This window comes from Oncorhynchus masou, chromosome 6, assembly GCF_036934945.1.
Source record: "Oncorhynchus masou masou isolate Uvic2021 chromosome 6, UVic_Omas_1.1, whole genome shotgun sequence".
Classification (NCBI taxonomy): Eukaryota; Metazoa; Chordata; class Actinopteri; order Salmoniformes; family Salmonidae; genus Oncorhynchus; species Oncorhynchus masou.
In genome coordinates, this window is record NC_088217.1 from 18,135,999 (window position 1) to 18,150,741 (window position 14,743).

The following is a 14,743-nucleotide window of genomic DNA, read 5'->3' on the forward strand; positions in this document are numbered from 1 at the left end:
GCTTTATCTTGCAATGGAAACAACTTTCTGAAAAAAATTGAAATGTATAATATTTGAAAATGTAGCCAGACTCTTACCCGTATACATGGATGAACGCTTCTCCTTCTGTCATGGATGCCATGGTTGCCCTTAGTTTAAATATGTTTTATTTATGTAACAGTTTAGCTTCTGTCACTCTCCTCGCCTCAACCTGGGCTTGAACCAGGGACCCTCTGCACACATCAACAACTGACACCCACGAAGCATCATTACCCATCTCACCACAAAAGCCGCTGATTTTGTTTTACTTGCCATATTGTATTTATTTCTCCACCATGGCCTTTTTTTGCCTTTACCTCCCTTACCTCACCTCATTTGCTCACATTATATATAGAATTATTTTTCTACAGTATTATTGACTGTATGTTTGTTTTACTCCATGTGTAACTCTGTGTTGTTGTATGTGTCAAACTGCTTTGCTTTATCTTGGCCAGGTCGCAGTTGTAAATGAGAACTTGTTCTCAACTAGCCTACCTGGTTAAATAAAGGTGAAATAAAAAATAAAATAAAATATGTAATCCAGAGACAGGTATTTTATACAACAGCCTCGTGTTCTCTTTTCGACTCTCCACGTTTGGCAATCATCTCTCTGCTTCCACCAGACATTCCACTGATTTAAAAACTCTGTGAACTTCTTCTGTGACAATAACACTGTTGATCTGTGTTTCTTCCCCATCACTGTCATCAGAAGACTACAATGTCTGGTTTATTGAAAATGTTTTTACCTATTTCAAGGATTTCCTGATCAACTGATTCATTTTCAGAGTCCCAGAGGGTCGGCATGGCACGATCGTCCTCCAGAAAGTAGTCCATCACACGATAACGCATGATAACTTCAGGGCCGCAATGTTGAGAGCAGTAGCAAAACTTTTTCAGTTCTTCATATCGTTCAAAAAAGCCGCAATAGAAAGGATTTTCTACACATACTGAGAGCTCATGTTCTTGACAGAAGCATGCTACATGGCAGACCAATTCAAACTAATCTCACTGCTTGTCTAGCCCATCCATTATCTCAGCCAATCATGGCTAGCGGGAAGGTTCCTGACTTTTTCCGTGACTAAACCAGCTATGCTCGTAATTGAACAATTGTATTCATATTTAAAGAGGGCATAGAAGTGTGTTAAGGCACATGAAAGTTCATGTTCCAGAAGACATTTCTGCCAAAAAACACGTTGATATAAAAATGATTAAAAAAACGACTCCCTTTGAAGTAGTGATGTGCGACATATGCCTAGCTTCTTGAAACGAGTCATATAGAAGACTGTGTTAATTCACTGAGCTAAAATCTTGTAAATTCATTAAGACTTGGTTGATGTAAACCAACGACACAAGCACGCCTGTACACTAACCTTATGGAGATTAACTTTGTGTTAGTGTACAACTAACCTTGTGGAGGTATCCCGTTCAAAATCCTATTTTCCCTAACACGTACCCTAACCTTAACCCTAGCTAGCCTAACCCAAATGTTAAGTAAACATTTTTTATTGGTATTATTTTTTTTTCTCACAAATTTTGTGATCCTGATTTTGGTCAACCTCCTGAGTTGACCTCTCCTTTTGAAAACGCCAAAGGTGAGTAAGTTTGTAGGACCGCTGAAGGGAGGGTCCCAACAGTTTACACTTTGAAGTGTAGGAAGAAGCTGATTTCTATAAATTGTAATGATGCTGAGATGTCCAGAGGAGGAGTTTATGTTTTTGGTGGTAACTTTTTTTTTGTATCCCCCTTTTCTCCTGAAATCCAATTGGTAGTTAGTCTTGCCCGTCGCTGCAACTCCAGTATTATATCCCTCGTCCAAGACTCGGGAGAGGCGAAGGTCGAGAGACATGCGTCCTCCGAAACACAACCCTGCCAAGCCACACTGCTTCTTGACACACTTCTCGCCTAACCCCTGAAGGCAGCTGCACCAATGTGTCGGACGAAACACTGTACAACTGGTGACGAGCGTGCATGTGCCCGGCCCGCCACAGGAGTCGCTAAAGAGCGATTTGGCAAGGACATCCCGGCCGGCCAAACCTTCCCCTAACCCGGATGATGCTGGGTCAATTGTTCGCCACCTCATTGGTCTCCTGACCGCGACACAGCCCGGGATCGAACCCGGATCTGTAGTGACGCCTCTAGCACTGCAATGCGGTGCCTTAGACCCCTGCCACTCGGGAGGCCACCTTAACCTAATTCTAAACGGAAAACAAATTCTTCTAACCCTAAACCCCCTAGAAATAGCATTTTACCTTTTGAGGACTAACAAAATGTCCCCGGTTGGTCCAATTTTTGTTTATTTTACTAGAGGAATAGTTAAATATGTCACACACACACACTCTTATGCATTCTCATCCTTGCTGCTGAGCTCCATTTGTTTATGGCTGACTGGGAGCTATTGGCAACGCTGCCTGTATACATAGCGCCAGGCAGTGTTTCTGTTTCCTGTCCATAGGAAGGCTGAATGAATAGATATGTAAATGTAGCGTTGTTTGACATATCCAAATGCAACATTAGCATAACAGTTCATATCAATCACGCATCTCCCGCCTTCACGGCCACTCGTACAGTGGAATACCAAGTGGGACCGGCAATGTTTGTCACATACACATAAACATAGATGCACGCTCATGCAAAAACACATGCTCAAACACTGGAGCCCATTCCCTCCCCCTACACATAACATACACACTCTTGCACAGCTGGTTCCTTTTTCTTCCCCTCTCCCATCATAGTCCTGTATACACTATACAGTCATATCTTACACACACACATGTATGCGCACACACACACCCTGTCTCTCTAAACACTTATACGTAGACTTATTGTCAAATATTTATGACTGCATATCCACTGTCCAACCAATTGACTGACAGTCATGCTTTACTATTAAGCATAATCCATCTGATTCAGCCTGAAACACATACACACAGACAGACACACACACACACACACACACACACACACACACACACACACACACACACACACACACACACACACACACACACACACACACACACACACACACACACACACACACACACACACACACACACACACACACACACACACACACACACACACACACACATCCCTGTGTGTTTACAGTCCAGCTCTGAGCTTCCCTTTTCGACCGTTCCACCTAATCTCTAGACAGGGTTACAGCCTATGCAGGTTGGACAGCCTTCTTATTTACAGACACATCTAATTTGTCAACCTCAATTAAATTACATACAAACCCTCAGTCTTATCTTTCCTCCAACCGTAGCGTTGTATAACATGAGCGGAATAGCCTAGCATTAGCTCTGTAGCGGTACCATAGCAGTGCTAGCCCGGACTCTGGCTCTCTGGCCAAGGAGCAACATGGACGTACCTTCACGGCTCGGAGAGTAAATGATGCGGATTAGCACTCCCATCTGTAATTCATGGGGTGTGCTGGCTACTCTAGTATGTTATGTTTGTGGTTGAGAGGAACTGAGGGGGAAAGGCCTGTGGGGAGGGAGAGGGGGTTATGGGGAGGGGGAGGTCTGTGCATGAAGGCAGAGGGAGGGAGGGAGATGGAGGCAGGCAGGCAGTGAGAGATGGGGAGAGATGTGGAGGAAGGGAGAGGTCTGTGTGCTTGGAGGGAGAGGTCTGTGCATGGAGGCAGAGGAAGTGAGGGAGAAAGAGTGAGGCAGTCAGTGAAAGATGGGGGCGAAAGAGAGAGAGAGTGAGATGTGGAGGAAGGGAGAGGTCTGTGGAAAATGAGAGAGGGGGAGGGGGAGATGTAATGAAAGGCCGTGCGCGTGCCGTCTCTGGGTCTTATCTCAGCGAAGCACAACCAAGACAGGAGATCCACAGGGGGATGGAGTAATATCCCCTCCCTCTGTCCCCTGTCTAGCTCCCCTTAGTGTCTATTGCTCAGGAATATCTATTTTCTTCCATTTCACTTCCTCGGCAATCATCTATCCCATCCTTTTTATCTTTCCCTTCTTCTTCACTTTTCTTCAAATTGTCATCCCACTCTTTTCTCTCCTATTGTCTCTTCCCACTAATTTATCTTATTCTACCTCCCTGTTACTCTCCTCTCCTCTTATTCTTTCTTTCCATCATGCTTTCTCTGCGTTTTCTTCTCCTCTCTCTCTCTCTCGTCCATTTTCTCAGGCCGGACTGGGCAGTTCTCTCAGTGAGTCTGTCACGGCTCCCTCATTTATAATCATTAGAGCTGCTTTTTGTATCAGCCATAATAAAACAATGATTGCCAGATACATTCTATCTCCTCACTGCTAATTAGGCCATAGATCAAAGCGACACCACGGAAAGTCGTGCGAAGCCTTGCCCTGCCACCTCTCTTCTCTCCATACCTTCTTACTCTGAGATGTCTTCCTTTCTTCACCTTTTTTATTCATTCATATCTTCTTTCTTTCTTCTCCTTTTCATTGTCACTCCTTACTTCCTCTATTTATTTACAGTGTCGCAAAAAAGTATTTAGTTAGCCACCAATTGTGCAAGTTCTCCCACTTAAAAAGATGAGATAGGCCTGTAATTTTCATCATAGGTACACTTCAACTATGACAGACAAATTGAGAGAGAGAAAAATCCAGAAAATCACATTGTAGGATTTTTAATGAATTTATTTGCAAATGATGGTGGAAAATAAGTATTTGGTCACCTACAAACGAGCAAGATTTCTGGCTTTCACAGACCTGTAACTTCTTCTTTAAGAGGCTCCTCAGTCCTCCACTCGTTACCTGTATTAATGGCACCTGTTTGATCTTGTTATCAGTATAAAAGACACCTGTCCACAACCTCAAACAGTCACACTCCAAACTCCACTATGGCCAAGACCAAAGAGCTGTCAAAAGACACCAGAAACAATATTGTAGACCTGCACCAGGCTGGGAAGACTGAATCTGCAATAGGTAAGCAGCTTGGTTTGAAGAAATCAACTGTGGGAGCAATTATTAGGAAATGGAAGACATACAAGACCACTGATAATCTCCCTCGATCTGGGGCTCCACGCAAGATCTCACCCCGTGGGGTCAAAATGATCACAAGAACGGTGAGCAAAAATCCCAGAACCACACGGGGGGACCTAGTGAATGACCTACAGAGAGCTGGGACCAAAGTAACAAAGCCTGCCATCAGTAACACACTATGCCGCCAGGGACTCAAATCCTGCAGTGCCAGACGTGTCCCCCTGCTTAAGCCAGTACATGTCCAGAGTTGCATCCAAAGAACACCATACCTACTGTGAAGCATGGGGGTGGAAACATCATGCTTTGGGGCTGTTTTTCTGCAAAGGGACCAGGACGACTGATCTGTGTAAAAGAAGGAATGAATGGGGCCATGTATTGTGAGATTTTGAGTGAAAACCTCCTTCCATCAGCAAGGGCATTGAAGATGAAACGTGGCTGGGTCTTTCAGCATGACAATGATCCTAAACACACCTTCCAGGCAACGAAGGCTTCGTAAGGAGCATTTCAAGGTCCTGGAGTGGCCTAGCCAATCTCCAGATCTCAACCCCATAGAAAATCTTTGGAGGGAGTTGAAAGTCTGTGTTGCCCAGCAACAGCCCCAAAACATCACTGCTCTAGAGGAGATCTGCATGGAGGAATGGGCCAAAATACCAGCAACAGTGTGTGGAAACCTTGTGAAGACTTACATAGAACTTTTGACCTCTTTCATTTCCAACAAAGGGTATATAACAAAGTATTGAGATAAACGTTTGTTATTGACCAAATACTTATTTTCCACCATAATTTGCAAATAAATTCATTAAAAATCCTACAATATGATTTTCTGGATTTTTTTCTAATTTTGTCTGTCATAGTTGAAGTGTACCTATGATGAAAATGACATGCCTCTCATCTTTTTAAGTGGGAGAACTTGCACAATTGTTGTCTGACTAAATACTTTTTTGCCCCACTGTATAGACTGAATATACCGAACACTTTCCTAATATTGACTCTCACCCCCCTCCCAGAATAGCCTCAGAACATCCTCAATTCGTCGGGGCATGGACTCTACAACGTGTCGAAAGCGTTCCATAGGGATGCTGGCCCATGTGGACTCAACTTTTCCCACAGTTCTGTCAAATTTGCTGGATGTCCTTTGGGTGGGGCACCATTCTTTATACACACAGTAATCTGTTGAGCTTGAAAACCCCAGCAGTGTTGCAGTTCTAGACACAATCAGATGCCTCTGGCACCTACTACCATACCCTGTTCAAAAGCACTTAAATATTTTGTCTTCCCATTCACCCTCTGAATGGCACAATCCATGTCTCAATTGTCTCATGGCTTAAAAATAAAAATAAATTACCTCTCATCATCTACACTGATTTGAAGTGGATTTAACAAGTCACGTCAATTAGGGAATAATGGATTCCACCTGGACTCACCTGGTCAGTCTGTCATGGAAAGAGCATAATGTTTTGTATACTCAGTGTACATCTCAATTTCAACCTATCTCTCCCTTTCTCTTCTCCCTTTTCCTGTCTTTCTTTTTCCCCCTACCCCCCTCCCTTCATTCCTCTCTCCCTCCCCAACATTTCTTTGCCTTTCAGTGGGAGAAGGAGACAAGCACGGGCCATGTTTAATAAAATATAAACCTTTCCGAGAGGGAGAGAAGATAGAACAGAAAGAAGAGAGCGAAAACATCACTCTTCTCCTCCACCCACTTCAGTACCTCTCTCTGGTATCTCCCCCTACACACACACACTCACACACACACATATATATATATACATACACACGAACACACATACGCCCCACGTGATAGAGGGAAATGGTCAGATTGGCGTTTATAGAGGAGAGGGAGATGGGTGACAGGAAGGAGAGAAACAGAGGGAAGAACAGAGAACCTTGCAATAAGCCGCAGATTACATTGAGTGACAATTTATTTAAAAAATGTTCTTGCAGGATTTAGAGAAGGAAGGAGGGATGGGTTGAGGGAGGAAGGAACCGGAGACGATGGGTGAAGTAGCTGCGGGCTTCCAGATGGACCGTAACTCGACCATTACAGACCTTCTCCTCCTTGTTAACCCTCCACTCAGCACCACGGTTGACAATCACATGACTCGCCGATAACACTAGTTCCTAATAACATTCTGTCCCTTCCAGAAATATATGAATGGAGACTTGTTTCCACTTCATAATCCGATTTCCTTCACTTTAAACACAATCGTCGAAGTATTGGTTGCTCATCTTGTCCCCCCACACTTCTCTCTTCCCTTCCACCCTCTCTCTCCTTCCCTCTCTTTTCCATTCCAATTTGTTTAATTGGTAATAAGCAGATCAGTAAGTCACATCCTGTACTGACTGCTGACACCAATGGTGCAATATGTACATGCATATATATATAACAAATGTAATTCACAGCCTCTTCACTGTCACACAGTTCCTCAATAACGTCCCCACACACTCATGTTATGTATGTCGCTCCTTTCTGAGAAAGAGAGGAGTGAGATTTGGATCTGGTCCCTGAATGATGAACAACTCTCCTCTCCTCAGATTGTATAGTTGCCCGTACTCGTCTATTTTTAGCCAGAACGCCCATGCGTTTCTTTTCTTCGTCCTTTCCTGTTTTTTTTAACACGATGAAAGTGAGTGGCTTCCAAGTAGATAACTCATTTAAGAGCTAACTTATGCTTTTATTTGAAAGTGGAGGTTGATGCAGTACCTGGCAAGCAGCTTCAATGGCACAAACAGAAGGTAGTGGAAGCAAGGCTCCTCAAAGCGGGCCCTGGTCCAGGATGAATCTTAGACAGCAAACAGTATGCTAACATTTCTTTTCTTTACTGTAATCAAGTGTAAAAAACTAAATATGATTTTGAGTAGGGGAAAAATGTAATGTAACGGCAGCAGATGTTTGCCATGACATGTTTCGACCCCAAACCAAGGCACAGCTTTGTTTTTATCCACAGTGACATTGTGAATACTGCATCCTTGACGTTGATCAGGTAGTCCTCCATAAGTCACACCCACCTCTTGTTACAGCCAATGAGGACTGTTGAAATAAATTCCTTAACCACTTAGACTTAATTGAGAGCTATTCTCTTTTGTTCACATGCACAAACTGCACACACACACCCACACACAAGTCCCTGTGTGTTTAGTCACAGTAGATCGCTGTGGTTGAATTATTCAGGGTGTGTTAAATGTTGATTTCCACAGACCCTCTGAGTCTCTAGCCCGCCTGCCTTAATGGAGACCACAGATTAATATTGTATCCTTCCAGTCAGCGAGACTGGTGGAGATGACGAGGTACATGTAAGAAAATAAGCTAGGATGCACAGTCACAGAGGGAGAGACTGGAGGAGAGGCAGATTTGAGAGAGGGGAGAGACAGAGTGGGTGATATTGATGAGAAGTACAGGCAGAGTACAGATGAGAGAAAGACTGAGGGAGAGAGACTGAAGAGACAAACTTTGGGTAGAGGGAAATTTGTATAGGTAGAGGGAGGCTAAAGAAGAGGGGGATGGTAGAGCGAGAGAGGTATTTAAAGACTGAACGTGATGGAGAGGCAGAGAGAGAGGGTGATAAATAGACTGAAGGATACTGGTATGCAGAGAGAGAGGAGTGCCGTTTGCTGTCGGTCTCGTGAGGTTTCCTAGCTGGCTCTGTTTTGTGCAGGTAAGTTGTCTACACTGATTCCATCACTTCCACCATTTCGCAGTCATGCATAATATATTTCCTAGCCATCATAGAGCAGTGGTTCCAAAACTAGGGGTCGTGAGCCCATGTGGGGTCGCCAGATATGAAATGGACTTACAAAATCCTTAAAACATTTACAGTACCAGTCAAAAGTTTGGACACACCTACTTGTTTTTTTTCTTTATTTTTACTATTTTATACATTGTGGAATAATAGTGAAGACATCAACACTATGAAATAGCACATATGGAATCATGTACGAACCAAAAAAGGGTTAAACAAAGTAGCCTGATTTTTCCTTTATGACAGCTTTGCACACGCTTGGCATTCTCTCAACCAGCTTCATGAGGTAATCACCTGGAATGCATTTCAATTAACAGGGGTGCCTTGTTAATCTACACTGATTGAAGTGGATTTAACAAGTGACATCAACAAGGGATCATAGCTTTCTATGTCATGGAAAGAGCAGGTGTTCCTAATGTTTTGTATACTCAGTGTTTATCTCCCCTCCTTTCTTGCGTTTGCTGTCTCCCCCCTTTCTATATCTCTCCTTCTGTCTCTCACCATTCTCTTTCTCTCCAATTCTCTGCCATTGATCTCTCTCGCTGTCGCACCCTCTCTTTCCTCTATCTCTCCCTCCTCCCCCAACCTTGCTCTCTCACACCATTCTCTCTCACTTACTCTTTCTCTACCATTCCCCCACTCTCTGCCCCCCCTGCTCCACTATTTCCGGGAAGCGGGAGTGGGCAGACACCCTCTGTCCCTTTCATGGTTCAAAGTCCCTTCCACACTCCTTCATTCCTCTCTACTCCTGCACGTTGCTCGCTTATTAAGTCGTTTCTCTCTCTTTCTCCTTTTTTCTTCTCCTCTGCCACGATCAGTCTGCTCCCCGTCGAAGATGCCTCTTTTTGCAGCATAATGAGAATACCTCCGCTGTCCCACCTAATAGATCTGACAAAAATAACAGGGAGAGCGAGAGAGAGGAGACAAACACACACACACTGCAATCTGGATGACAGGAAGCTCTTGTATCTCTCCCATATTAGATGTGAGCCCTGTGAAGATCATGCTGGATCAGTTAGAGTTAAAGATGAGGCTGCCTGCTGGGATAATGCTCCTCTAAATACCCTCTTTGAATGTTGCTCTTAAAGCTTTGATTCATTGGAAAAGTTTAGAAGGCCCCCCATTTGTCCCATTGTTGAATTATATATGTATGTTATGGTAATTCTCAATATCTAACCTTGGTTTTAACATGTAAGGCAAAGATTGTGTGTGCACAACTCTGATGAGAACCCTCTTAACCTGTTGCGTCGCGCAATCCCGGATCCGGGATTCTATTTATAGCCTCAAGCTCATTAGCATAACGCAACGTTAACTACTCATGAAAATCGCAAATGAAATGAAATAAATATATTTGCTCTCAAGCTTAGACTTTTGTTAACAACACTGTCATCTCAGATTTTCAAAATATGCTTTTCAACCATAGCTAAACAAGCATTTGTGTAAGAGTATTGATTGCTAACATAGCTATAAGCCTAGAATTCAGCCAGCAACATTTTCACAAAAACAAGAAAATCATTCAAATAAAATAATTTACCTTTGAAGAACTTCAGATGTTTTCAATGAGGAGACTCTCAGTTGATAGCAAATGTTCAGTTTTTCAAAAAAATATTATTTGTGTAGGACAAATCGTTCCGTTTTGTTCACGTTTGGCTATGAAAAAAACCTGTATCCAGTTATAGCCTCAAGCTCATTAGCATAACGTAACGTTAACGATTTCTGAAAATCGCAAATAAAATGAAAATAATGTGTCTGCTCTCAAGCTTAGCCTTTTCTTAACAACACTGTCATCTCAGATTTTCAAAATATGCTTTTGAACCATAGCAAATCACTAATTTGTGTAAGAGTATGCTAAGCTAGCTTAGCATTTTGAGTAGCATTTAGCACGCAACATTTTCAGAAAAACCAGATAACCAAATAAATAAAATAATTTACCTTTGAAGAACTTCAAATGTTTTCAATGAGGAGACTCTCAGTTACATAGCAAATGTTCAGTTTTTCCTGAAAGAATCTTTGTGTAGGAGAAATCGCTCCGTTTTGTACATCACATTTGGCTACCGAAACGAACCGAAAATTCAGTCACCAACAACGTCAAACTTTTTCCGAATTAACTCCACAATATCAACCGAAACATGGCAAACGTTGTTTGGAATCAATCCTCAAGGTGTTTTTTCACATATCTCTTCATTGATATATCGTTCGTGGAAGCCTGCTTTCTTCTCTGAATTCCATGGTAAAATACTTGCAGCTGAGGTTTGCGCACCAATTGCGGCGCAGGACACCGGGCGGACACCTGGTAAATGTGGTCTCTTATGGTCAATCTTCCAATGATATGCCTACAAATACGTCACAATGCTGCAGACACCTTGGGGAAACGACAGAAAGGGCAGGCTCATTCCTCTCGCATTCACAGCCATATAAGGAGACAATGGAAAACGGAGCCTCAAAAATCCTGCTGATTTCCTGGATGCCGTTTCATCTTGGTTTTGCCTGTAGCTCACGTTCTAGGGCACGCACAGAGAATATCTTTGCAGTTCTGGAAACGTCAGAGTTTTTTCTTTCCAAAGCTATCAATTATATGCATAGTCAAGCATCTTTTTGTGACAAAATATTGCGCTTAAAACGGGCACGTCTTTTTATCCAAAAATGATATAGCGCCCCTAGAGTTTCAATAGGTTAAACTCATTCTACTTTGGAAAGTATTCAGACACTTTCACTTTTTCCATATTTTGTTACGTTACAGCCCTTATTCGAAAATGGATTTACATAAAATAAAATCCTCAGCAATCTACACACAATACCCCATAATTACCCAATATTTACATAAGTATTCAGAGCAAAAACCAAGCCATGAGGTCGAAGGAATTGTCCATAAAGCCCCGAGCAAGGATTTTGTCGAGGCACAGATCTGGGGAAGGGAACCAAAACATATCTGCAGCATTGAATGTCCCTAATAACACAGTGGCCTTCATTATTCTTAAATTGAAGAAGTTTGGAACCACCAAGATTTTCCCAAGATTTGGCAGCGCTGCCAAACTGAGCAATCGGGTGAGAAGGGCCTTGGTCAGGGAGGTGACGAGGAACCCGATGGTCACCGAGCTCTGGAGTTTCTCTGTGGAGATGGGGGAACCTTTCAGAAGGACAACAATCTCTGCAGCACTCCACCAATCAGGCATTTAGGGTAGAGTGACCAGACAGAAGCCACTAATCAGAAAAAGGCTCATGACAGCCCACTTGGAGTTTGCCAAAAGGCACCTAGACTCTCAGACCATGAGAAGCAATATTCTCTGGTCTGATGAAACCAAGATTGAACTCTTTGGCCTGAAAGCTAAGCGTCACGTCTGGAGGAAACCTGGCACCATCCCTATGTTGAAGCGTGGTGGTTGCAGGATCATGCTGTGGGTATGTTTTTCAGCAGCAGGGACTAGGAGACTATTCAGGATCGAGGCAAAGATGAACAGAGCAAAGTACAGAGAGATCCTTGATAAAAACCTGCTCCAGAGTGCTCAGGTCCTCAGACTAGTGTGAAGGTTCACATTCCAACAGGACAACGACCCTAATACAGGTGTGCCAAGCTTGTAACGTCCTACCCACGAAGACTTGATGCTGTCTAAGTACTGAGTAAAGGGTCTGAATACTTTTTAATATTTATTTTTACATTTTCCCCAAAAAATGTAAACCTGTTTTAGCTTTGTCATTTTGCAGTATTGTGTGTAGATTGATGAGGGGAAAAATCTATTTCACAATAAGACTGTAACCTAACAACATGTGGAAAAAGTCAAGTGGTCTGAATACTTTCCGAATGCAATGTACACTGCTCAAAAAAAATAAAGGGAACACTTAAACAACACAATGTAACTCCAAGTCAATCACACCTCTGTGAAATCAAACTGTCCACTTAGGAAGCAACACTGATTGACAATACATTTCATGTGCTGTTGTGCAAATGGAATAGACAACAGGTGGAAATTATAGGCATTTAGCAAGACACCCCCAATAAAGGAGTGGTTCTGCAGGTGAGGACCACAGACCACTTCTCAGTTCCTATGCTTCCTGGCTGATGTTTTGGTCACTTTTGAATGCTGTCGGTGCTTTCACTCTAGTGGTAGCATGAGACGGCGTCTACAACCCACACAAGTGGCTCAGGTTGTGCAGCTCATCCAGGATGGCACATCAATGCGAGCTGTGGCAAGAAGGTTTGCTGTGTCTGTCAGCGTAGTGTCCAGAGCATGGAGTCGCTACCAGGAGACAGGCCAGTACATCAGGAGACATGGAGGAGGCCATAGGAGGGCAACAACCCAGCAGCAGGACGGCTACCTCCACCTTTGTGCAAGGAGGAGCAGGAGGAGCACTGCCAGAGCCCTGCAAAATGACCTCCAACAGGCCACAAAAGGCATGTGTCTGCTCAAACGGTCAGAAACAGACTCCATGAGGGTGGTATGAGGGCCCGCTGTCCACATATGGGGGTTGTGCTTACAACCCAACACCGTGCAGGACGTTTGGCATTTGCCAGAGAACACCAAGATTGGCAAATTCGCCACTGGCGCCCTGTGCTCTTCACAGATGAAAGCAGGTTCACACTGAGCACGTGACAGTCTGGAGACGCCGCGGAGAACGTTCTGCTGCCTGCAACATTCTCCAGCATGACTGGTTTGGCGGTGGGGTCAGTCATCGTGTGGGGTGGCATTTCCTCCATGTGCTCGCCAGAGGTAGCCTAACTACCATTAGGTACCGAGATGAGATCCTCAGACCCCTTGTGAGACCATATGCTGGTGTGGTTGGCCCTGGGTTCCTCCTAATGCAAGACAATGCTAGACCTTATGTGGCTGGAGTGTGTCAGCAGTTCCTGCAAGAGGAAGGCATTGATGCTATGGACTGTCCCACCCGTTCCCCAGACCTGAATCCAATTGAGCACATCTGGGACATCATGTCTCGCTCCATCCACCAACGTCACGTTGCACCACAGACTGTCCAGGAGTTGGCGGATGCTTTAGTCCAGGTCTGGGAGGAGATCCCTCAGGAGACCATCTGCCACCTCATCAGGAGCATGCTCAGGCGTTGTAGGAAGGTCATACAGGCACGTGGAGGACATTACATCAAAGTTGGATCAGCCTGTAGTGTGGTTTTCCACTTTGATTTTGAGTGTGACTGCAAATCCAGACTTCCATGGGTTGATAAATTTGATTTCCATTGACAATTTTTGTGTGATTTTGTTGTCAGCACATTCAACTATGTAAAGAAAAAAGTATTTAATAAGAATATTTCATTCATTCAGATCTCGGATGTGTTATTTTAGTGTCCCCTTTATTTTTTTGAGCAGTGTATATACAAGATGGCGTAGCAGTTAGACCTCTGTTGTCTTGTCCCGTCCCATGTATATATATTTTTCTTTGTATATATTTTTTATAACTTTTTAAATCTCAATTCCCATTGTCAATACAATTCCCAGCGTCAATACAGGGCTAAGATTGAATCATTCTACACCGGCTCCAATGCTCGTCTTATGTGGCACGGCTTGCAAACTATTACAGAGTACAAAGGGAAACACAGCCACGAGCTGCCCAGTAACACAAGCCTACCAGACAGGCTAAATCACTTCTATGCTTGCTTCGAGGCAAGCAACACTGAGGCATGCATGAGAGCATCAGCTTATCCAGGCGACTGTGTGATCACGCTCTCCATAGCCGACATGAGTAGACCTTTAAACAGGTCAACATACACAAGGCCACGGGGCCAGACAGATTACCAGGACGTGTGCTCCAGGCATGTGCTGACCAACTGGCAGGTATTGTCACTGACATGTTCAACATGTCCCTGATTAAGTCTGTAATTCCAACATGCTTCAAGCAGACCACCATAGTCCCTGTGCCCAAGAACACAAAGTCAACCTGCCTAAATTACTACAGACCCGTAGCACTCACATGTGTAGCCATGAAGTGCTTTGAAAAGTTGATAATGGCTCACATCAACACCATTATCTCAGAAAACCTAGACCCACTCCAATTTGCATAGCGTCCAAACAGATCCACA

General features: G+C 43.7%; 1 protein-coding gene across 2 annotated transcripts in view; it reads left to right on the plus strand.

The window, feature by feature from the left end:
* LOC135541445 (plexin-A1-like) overlaps positions 1–14,743 on the plus strand; it is a 402,887-nt gene that overhangs the window by 234,082 nt on the left and 154,062 nt on the right. The gene's annotated exons all lie outside the window — the stretch shown is intronic.